Source organism: Thermobia domestica, chromosome 5 (genome assembly GCF_964235325.1).
Source record: "Thermobia domestica chromosome 5, izTheDome1.hap1.1, whole genome shotgun sequence".
Classification (NCBI taxonomy): domain Eukaryota; kingdom Metazoa; phylum Arthropoda; class Insecta; order Zygentoma; family Lepismatidae; genus Thermobia; species Thermobia domestica.
In genome coordinates, this window is record NC_137458.1 from 88,127,050 (window position 1) to 88,137,857 (window position 10,808).

General features: G+C 34.4%; 1 non-coding gene across 1 annotated transcript; it reads right to left on the bottom strand.

Annotated features, from left to right (window-relative positions):
- Positions 1–8,184: 8,184 nt before the first annotated feature.
- Positions 8,185–8,256, bottom strand: TRNAG-UCC (transfer RNA glycine (anticodon UCC)). The gene has a single exon. It is a non-coding gene; the product is annotated as a tRNA-Gly (tRNA).
- Between the last annotated feature and the right edge of the window lie 2,552 nt (positions 8,257–10,808).

Here is a 10,808-nt window from a genome sequence, read left to right on the forward strand (position 1 = left end):
CTATGGCAACACTGTTTGTGGTTTTCGATACGGCATTTTGTTCTCATTATATTGTGCAACTTTAACAGTTGATTGCTTTAACGGTTTTCAAGATACTTTAAACGTACATAATTCCATTATACTGTATAATTTTTTGGATTTTCAAATTTTGAAGCCCCGTAGCTAATATCCTTCTTGTCCATAGCACCTTAAATTTTGCTCATTTTCATTTCTCATGATGGTCTATCAGATGTGCTATGTAGCAATCAGATTTGAGCGACAATTGTGGGACATTCCCGTGTTAGAATAATATAGTAGGTCTAGACCCTATTGTTATTATTTTCTTTTGGGTGTTACGTAGCTAGTTAGTTTTACTTCTAGAATTTCAAATTCTATAGATTACGATAAAAGAGACATACAAGTAAATAATGAATTATAACGATGTTTCTCTCAACAATGTTTGATGTCCAACTCTAGTTAGGCAGGGTAGATACATAACATAAATGATGCTAACTTCCGCAGTGCTGATTCCCCTGAATTAAATGTCAGCGTGACCTTTAGTACAACCGTAGAATGTTTTCTTCGTTGTTTTTCTAGAAATTGAATGTTGGAACCACACCTAGGGCAAATTCCAGGAAATTATCTAATACTCTATTTTATAATCTGTTAACATGAAAAAGTGCAAAAATGGGAAGTTAGATTTGTGAGAATATTTAAAGCAATCAAAATACTTCGTTGAACTATAATAATAATAATAATAATAATAATAATAATAATAATAATAATAATAATAATAATAATAATAATAATAATAATAATAATAATAACATCCACCTCGTTTGGAGAAATTCCATATGTTTAACCGTAATAGGTTGAATTAGTTATATCAAACAAAGAGTACGTTGTTGGTCAATCTAAAATCCTTCTTGCAAAGCTACGAGGAAAGTTTAAAAAGTTTCCATGTTCATCTAATTCGGATGGTCGAAAGAAAGTTGAAACTTGGCAGAAGTATTATGGCTTTTCTACATAATCATCATCCAAAGTTACACATTTTATCCACTGTCGTTGTAAACACTCGCGAATACCATCTTTGTAAAACTCTAGACTGGACATGTCACGGAAAGAACATCATTGTTATCTTAAAAATGCTTCCCCCGCAAAAAAATTTAAAAAAAAACACTTTCATATTAGGGAAGAGGAAGAAGTCCAAAGGAGCTGGATTCCGGGAATATGGTGGATGCGGCAAAATTGACCACACTGATATGTTTTGACAAGAGTAAAAGTGGTTGATGGACATTCACGTTGCCATGTAGGATGAATACATTTTTGGTCAACATTTCTCGTCTGCAATGTTTAATTTTGTTACGTAATTTAGCTAGGTTTGCGTAATATTTCTCAGTAATTGTGTGACATTTTGGTAAATAACCCGTGAGGATAATACTATGTTCATCCCAAAAGAAGTGACAACATAACCTTCTTTGTAGTTAATTGAACTTTTGCCCTTTTAGCGGGCGGGGAGTCACAACGCTTCTTCTGTTTTGAACTTTCTTTGTTTTCTGGATCAAAGTAATGCATCCATGCCTCATCTATTGCCAATAATTCGGAAAAAAATCTGCGTCCTGATCAGCGAAGTCCAACAATTGTCTTCAGCACTCCAGTCTTTTCTGCTTTCGGAATAGTGTCAACAGACTGGAATCACCGTGCAGACACCTTTGAGATGTGCAGGTGACCATGTATGATAGATTCTATGGAGCCTATACTTAGGTGAACGTCGTGACATATTTCTTTGATGAATATCCGGCGATCTTTATTTATGATGGTTTCAACTTTTCGGATCATATCATTCGTTGCTGTTGACGGTCTACCAATTTTTTTCATCCCTTATGTTTGTGTGACCACATTTGAAGTATCTGTACTTTCAGCAACAACTCTATACAAAACATATTCTTCACCATATCCTACAAACATTTCCTCATTAACTTGTTTGGAAGCTTTGCCTCGCAGAAGGAGAAATCGAATCGTTCCTACTCTGTATTCCACTTTGTCCATTCTTTCACCTTAATTTGTTGCAACGCCTGCAAATGAGAAAGTAATTATCGTTCTGGAGTCATATTTTTCAGTTAATATGTACATGGTTATACCTAATCAACTAACATAAATGTATGATCCTACATGAATGGTTTCTACATTAATATGGAAACTTTTTGACGCTTTCTCGAAGGTATAAAATACAATCTACGGATAAGACAAGAGTGGTTTCACAAGGAATATGAATATCCAAGTTTCTTTTAACATGATCATGTAACATTTAGTAACTATTAGTTACTATTTCAATTACTTTTCGTAAACATTATAACTGTCCAGGAACATGCTATTTATTTCTATATGTGTTGGGTTCGTATGTGCTGAAAGAAGTAGTTTGTTAATTATTCCCTTATTCCGGCATGTAATAACAAAAATACTTCAGTCTAGGAGTAACCTTGATATCCAGGAATATTATACAATCTTGTTTGATAGGTATAATGTTGGTTAGAAAGTCAGGTACAGAATAAGCATTGGGGCTCCCATGCCAAAACGGACTAACTACATTTTTGATTAAATTGAAATAGTGACATATTTGTGTTCAGATCTGAAAATGTTTACCAATCGTCACTCCACCTCTCCACCTTTTGACAAACTATACAAGCTACAGTCTTGGTTCGTTTTGGCATGACAAAATTCTCACTTCACAAAATGTCACTCTATCTAAATTTTGTCAAAAAATGTTATTATCTGTTTTGCCATGGAACCCCTCCCCCAATTCGTTATAATAAACAAAAATGTTTCAATGTGTTCCTAACGGTATACAGTCACGCAGTGTTGGGTAAGTTACTTGTAAAAGTGTAACGCGTTACAAGTTACTTTACTTTCTCTTAAAATGTAACGCGTTAGTAACGCGTTACTTGCCTTTAAAAAGTAACTGTTACTTTACTTCGAAAGTAACGCGTTACTTTTAGGTCTGAAACTTTAAAAATGTAAAAAAAATTATGACTTCAATTTCCCGTACTACTATTACTACCGCTATTATTATTATTATTATTATTATTATTATTATTATTATTATTATTATTATTATTATTATTATTATTATTATTATTATTGCACGCTCTGAATCGCTGTATGTAAATGCAAGGACAAATTTTTACTTTATACATGAACATTTTTACAAAATGTAACATTGACAAAATGCCATACTGCGTTCCTCGTAGGGATGGACACGAGCGAGTTCGAGCGAGTTTTGTTTGACACTCGATTCGACTAGAAACAGACATCTTTGCGCTCGACCCGAGAACTCGACTCGAAAAATTTCCTCCAACTCGACTCGAACTGGGGTCGAATTTCAAGTCGACTGGAGCCAAATCCGGTGTGTAGTTTCGAGTACATTCTTCAAGTAGGCCTATATTACATAGACAGTATAATTATTATCAATGACACTACTACTACTACAACTTTTATTATTATTATTATTATTAATTACAACAACGTTGTATATAAAAATGAAAGATAGGCGGTTTGTATTTGAATACTAAAAAGCTAGTTGATTGCAACCTCGGTAGTCGTGAAGTCTAGGAGTCAAGGACATTGTTCACGAGCTTCTGAATTTGGGTTGAGTATTCGGGCTCGAGCTAAACACTGTTAAAAGTTCTAGGGCACTGGCCAAATATCTCCAAAACTGCTCGGCCTGGGTTTAGAATTGTCAACGACTCGAGCAGCTCGGCTCACAGCTCATTCACTATCGACCCGAACCGAGAAGTGAGCCGAGCCAACAGCTCACCCAACCGACTCGGCTAGAGCCCTCGCCTCAGTTGAGCCGAACCAAGCAAATGGCTAATCCCTACCAAGCCAGCTCGAGCCGATGATTCACCCCAAGTGAGCCGGCTCGAGCCATCTTCTCAGTTGAGCCGAGCAGAGCTGAGCTTGTTATAAAAAAATCTCTTGTGGTCTCGCTATCGAGACGAGACGAGATGCGAGCAGTGTCTCCTCTCGTGAGCAACACTAAAAGTATTCCATATTACTGTTTAGCTTACATTTCTCATGGTTTTCATTTTCCAGTGTAATCAGGCCATGATTTCAAGACGACTTAAAACAAACAAGCCATTTATCAAACTTGACTGGACTCGAAACTCGACGCGAAAAACTGAATCGGCTCGGAACTCGACTCGAGGATAATACCCTTGAATTGACTCGAAACTCGACTTGAATTCGAGTTGAGTCGAGTTTTAGCTTCACTCGTACTCATCCCTATGCGTTAGAAAAAATGGTTGCTTATTATTATTCTGCTAAACTAATTATATAATAATAACAATGTTGTTATGTAAAATTAAAAATACAGAATATAGAGAAACATTACACTACTCTATAATCAACGGGATCCTAGGATAAGCAAACTGATCTGAAAGAACTCCAATATTACAAATCATCAGCAAACTATTTTCTAGTAATAAAGTAGGTCTGCTCATCAGAACACAGTTTATTCATATTAACCCCTTACTGAAAATCGTTAATTATGGCACCCTAGTTGTTGATAAATATTTTCTGCCGGGACACTTGAGACACTTTACTTTTAAATTCTGTCCACCATCGTACTCAGCTCTTAAGAAAAAAGTATTCTTTCAAATGTTCGAACGGAAAATATTTTCGTTCTCCATCTTTATAAAAACAACACCAATCAAAGTAAAATAGACTACCGGTATCATTGCACTCCTAGTTCACTCACTGAATGTATTGACTTGGAGCTGTCAAAATCTACGACAAAATCTTCCAGGTCCTTGCAATCAGTACACGTGATTTCCCTAAAGCTGTCTTCATCTTCAAAAAACAGCAAGTGGCACTACGAACTTCTCTATTTCTCTGTGTGTCGGTGATTGTCGGTCACTGACATATGTAGTTCATGCTCGATTGTTTCATTCTGAAAAATTCACTTACAGGAAAGAAACATTTGTTTCCGAAAAAAATATACATATATTGTAGTTACTCATCCGAAATGTAACGCAAAAAAAGTAACGCAAACTAGGTACGTTACTTAAAAATTTGTAACGCGTTACCGTTACAGTTACTTTGGAAAAAATGTAACGCGTTACTAGGAAACGTTACTTAAAAAGTAACGCGTTACAAGTAACGCGTTACTTGCGTTACGTTACTTCCCAACACTGCAGTCACGCTAATAGATGTCACCACGTGCACTGTCACTTTCCTATCTGATGCTAATAGTTGTCGTTGTTGTGTATAACGAAGTCCTTGAGTAATTTCATAAAATATTGTAGTAGTTTGTGGTGATTGGAGGGCAAATTCAAAAGATAGAAGTTGTTGAATGTAAGCAATTGGAGCTTTTACTTAAGCACAGCGGGCTCAACAACTAGTATTCATAAGATAAATAATTTAACATAGGAATCTATATATTAAAATACCAGGATTATGCTTGTGCCCAATTTTTTTCGACAATGAGATCTTGGTAATCATAAGCTCCACAAACGTGTCATTTTCACTAATTGATTTCAAATTTTGCGTGACCATTTCTCATTCAATTAAAAAAAAAAAAAAATGTTTTTCGATTCCATACTTTAGCGGTTGATTTGAGCCCATAAGGTTAATATTGTTGCTAGTAGAGCCTTGCTAAGGTCGATATCCTAGCGTTAGGCAACCTGTAGAAGAACTACGTATAGCGGGTTGACGGACATTGCAGGCGTTTTCCTCTATTCTGAATGAAGAAACCTACTCCATGCTCGCGACTTCAAAGGCTTGTAAAGCCGCGATGAGACAAACACGAAAAATCAATGAGGTCCTGGAACACTTTCGTAGTCACTTACTCTCTATCGTGGTGGATCTTTATCTGTTAGTTTTACAAAAAAAAAAAAAAAAAAAATGTCAACGGGAAAGTTTTAACCAGAATATTGAACTTCCTTATAGCGAAAATAAAAATCTCTGGTATATTTTTTAATTTAGGATATCAAGCAAGTGTCTTGGGAGGGAAAGTAAATGATGCCAATACCATTTTATCCACAAAACAAGGAAACATCTCGAAATGTATTATTTTGTGTTATCTTATCTTTAACAATATGTTTTGTAAAACCTCACATTTCATTCGTTTGTCGTGTCTCATTACATAAAAAAATGTTATAGTTGAAGAATCTGGCATCTATAGAAATTCACTCCTTTGTGAATCCTCCCGTCCTATACTTATGTCTTTAAAGGGACATGTACAGACAGATATAGTAAGGAAATAGGAAGGAGATTCATACTTATATTAGAATAATGCGCTACACTAAGAAAAATAATTGTAGGTGGCGTACTTAAAAAGATAGGTTACATGCGTAATTCCTGTAGTTTTTGGACTTAACGTACAGCAGACGTATAATTGAAAACGCATGTTTTATAATACTTTCTGTATAAGTGTTCCATCTATACGTACTTTCTGTATCAAACAATGTAGGCGGTCAGGATCTCACATACAAATGGACGTATATAGCATATAGCTGACGAAGGTAACATAAGTATATGCATTTGATATACGGAAAACTGTTAGATGTCAGACATCCTGCAATGGCATGATGTAACATCTAAGGGCAGTGCCTATGTAGCATACGGATAACGTATGCTCCGTACTGATTTCTATAGTAAGCAAGAGGATACCATATATTTGTACAATATACCGCTGTCCGAAGAACGGATTTTTCTCAGTGTAGAAAAAAATAGTGTATATATGATGTTGTCAATGTTTTAATTAATATTTTTCCTTCACAAACTCGGAAGTACGTAATTTAATAAAGGAATATGTGACAAAGATGATCTAGAATCAATACTCTCTTGATATGGTTTGCTTTATTTTGTTTCAATTAACATCCCTAGGCTAGATGAGAGGAATCAAACCGATCCAAGCTTTTGCTTTCAGTATTAAGCCATTAATTCTGTACAGCTAATGCAACCCATAGAAGTTTCAGGATGACGAATTTAAGTAAGATTTGAATCCATTCGATAGGCGTATATCTGACTCAGTCGTAATGAGATGCAACGCTAACCACTTGTTGAAGGAGTCTCTTCCCTCATGCCCTTGGGATACGTGCATGAAATGCAATTGCAGTCTTTTGTACCCAGAAATGCGTTAGTGGTACAGTTCCATAAAGTATAATCAAGTCAAAAGATTCTTGATAGATTTTCTTTCATCCTTTTTTCCCCTGGTGAAAGAAGTTACAACTTATTTAAGGTTTAAGAGTATCTTTTACGGCTAGAACTTACAAATTTTCAAAACCATTTATTGCGCAATATCGTTTCCTTTTCTGTGTTGGAAGAATTTCAAATACATAAGTACTGTATGTGTGGTATTATTATGCCGTACATCACTGTCATCAAAAAAATAAAAATAAAAACAGCATACTTTGTATAGGGGAAATTCATTTATGAGTGTGAGAGTACCCAGTTAATGTCAGAAACTGTTTTTTCTTTTTATGTTCCAAGATTATTTTCTTCAGAAGAGTGTACCGATTTTTTCAAAATTTATTTGAATACAAAACAGAAGTGGTACGTTGAAATCACAAACCATAACGGAGCATTTTTACTTAATGTATTATTTGCTATTAGAGAAATTTGTAAAGTAGGTGGTTTCATAAGAGTGAAGAGGTGGTTTCATAAGAGTGAAGAGGTGGTTTCATAAGAGTGAAGAGGTGGTTTCATAAGAGTGTGTAATAGCAAACATCACTAGTTTCGTCGTAATATGAGGAAGCTTCATGCCATCACTGCTGATAAAAAATGACACTCCACTCAACCTTCGGTTATTGGTTCTCAGACTTATTAATATGGTTCCTCATGACTTTAGAGCACGTCATTTACCTCTTGAAGAATTTACTTTAGATATTTTTGGGGAGAGAAAGTAAACATTTGTGCGTATTGAATATTCGGCGTAGTATGAAGTTTTTCAATCTGCAAAAAACTAAAGTTGAAAATGTACCAACTGAAATTTGTTTCATTTAATTAATATTGTTTAATCTTAATGACTATAGAAGAAGAAAGCTGGATTAGTTGATATGTCTAAGCATGAGATAATGACTATATCACGTTGTTAAAACAAAATGTTTATTTTAAGTTTCATTGTAATACTTTTGCTTAATTAGTATTTGACTCTTGAATTATAAAACGATTAGAAACAAAAAAAAATAATGATAAAAAGTTAAGTGCGATGGCCGGGAATCGAACCCGGGTCAACTGCTTGGAAGGCAACTATGCTCACCACTACACCACCATCGCCTCTTGAACTTACCTACTATAATTTCTCTGCTGTAAATAAGGGAAGAGTTTGAATACCGTTCTTCGTGACACGAAGCACGAAGAATGTAAGAAGCAGTCGTCGTGGCCGAAGTGTATCCATCCTTGTAAAGTTAGACGTATCAATAGAGGAAAAGAAAACTTTATAAGATATATATACAGTGAAATCTCTGAATACGGACACCAATGGGACATGAATTTTTGTCCGTTACAGAGAGGTTACAGAAATTCAATTTCCCGCAACGATAATTGTATGCAGTAATATACATTATGTATGAGTGTAAATACTGTACGTAAAATTCAATATGATAATACTCTATTTAGTACGTATTTCAATCACTGAGAGGGATGAATGAGAAGTAGATTTCTGCTGCATATTATTATTGTTGGAGGATGTGTTAATATATTCGTATACTGCAAAAGATAATGCGTGTATGGTAATTTTCTTACGTACATGTCATCACCCTGTTAAAAAAAAAAAAAATCCATTAATTCACATTCCGCCTATACTAAAAGTAAAAATGGCTTAATAAGAGCATGTAATACTACTATTAAGTAAAGAAAATATGGAGAACAATGATTTTTCTTCTACAAGGGTAATAAAACTCATTAGTAAGTGTCCTCTGAGAATCCTCAATACGGTTGCGGAAGAAACATGTGTGTATGTGTGTGTGTGTGTGTGTTTTGTTTGTGTACTGGCGCGATATCTTCATTAGCGGAGTGGATGAAAGACAAGTAGTCCAGTCAATATACGGTTTGACATCCAACAAATTGCAAGAAAAGGTTTCTTTAGTTTTGTGGTAGGAAAAAGCATTCTGAACAACATATCAAAAATTAGCAAAAATTAAACGTCCACTTGGCCACCATTTTGAATTTTGTTACTAAACACCTTTCTCGGAAAAAATAATTTTATCTTCTCACAGAATTAAGATAGAAACTTCGTTCTTGTGTCAAATTGATAGTAATAGATAATATAAATGAGGAAAGGTAGTACAGCCTTATGATGATGCCGACATTTTTAAATATGGCGGCCGTTCTTCCAAAAAAATCGTTACATTCGGTTCGTTATCTACCTTAATAACTATGAAACTATGAAACCGTTAGTTTCCAAAAAAAAAAAAAAAAATCATCCGAAATGACTATTATAGAGTAGAATGTCCTTTTTCCATTGACAGCAAAATCATTTCTGTATCTTAAAAACTAAGCAAGCTAAATCATTTTATGTGGCGAGAGTGTTGTATTTTATAACACTGAACTCCGCAATGTAAGGGAATATGCCATTTCTTTAAATGATGTAATACTTTAATTTTATAGAGAGAAGTATCTGAATTGTTCTTATAAAGACAACAGCAATAATAATAATAATAATAATAATAATAATAATAATAATAATAATAATAATAATAATAATAATAATAATAATAATAATAATAATAATAATAATAATAATGCGTATCACAGGACCATTACAAAGGGTGTAATTATAATATAATATAAATGGTGTCAATTTTACGAAAGTGTTTCATTACCGGCTGTCATATTTACAATATGATGGTCACAAACCTTGTTATAGATTATAGAATAAATAAAAATAATTGTCATGCGTAACACTGGCATGTTTTTTAAACATTAAAACACAACATGTAATTTACAGCCTATGTAATGGAATTCATTAATAATCACTTTTTATTGTATTTCTTTTCTCTTAAAACACCATAAATTTCTTCATCACCCGTAAGGGGTTAATTTGTGATGTTTCCACAGTTACCATTATAGCAAGAGCCATATGTTGCTGTGCAATCAAGACCATATTTCTTACAGGTATGCTACATTTACGTGTGATATATCCACATGAACAGCTGCAGTGAATCAGTTTTAGTAAGCTGTCAGGAGCAGATTTATTATCCATCATTATTGGTATCAGTTTGTACCCTTTATTAATCCAGCTCCACTTAGTAGGTTCCATGTCTTGACTAAGACCCATCCATGTCATGATCTGAAAGTAAGTTCGTTGTGAGTGGCATTTTGTAGCAGACATTGTGGGTAGAAAGCGCTCTGGTAATACAAACGAATTAGCATCCGCCACTTTTTCTTGCAAAGGTAAGTATACTACAGTGATTCTAACGTGTCGGATTCTTTTCCATTGAACAAAACCAGCATTGCCTTACACCCGGTAGATTCCACAGTTTTTGGATCTGTGTTTGGATAACAAAAAATCTGTGCACATTCACGGAAAATACCATTTTTGTTAATCTCTTCAAAAACTGGCTTTTTCCCAATATAAGAAATTCGTGAGTAGTATCTGATCCAGTGAAGACATACACAAGTAACAGGTTTGCACATATATCTTTCTCCAACAAGGTCTTCAAAGCAGTAATGATGTAAACATGAGCTTTCCCTTTGTCTAATAGTAGATCTTTGTTATCTGTGGTTGTTGACTAGGTAAGTGACTTAGCAAAATTGCAGCTTTTACAATGTCAACATTTGCAGCTTCATCTGCTTGTATTACTTGATATCCTTTCGATTTCAGGCGT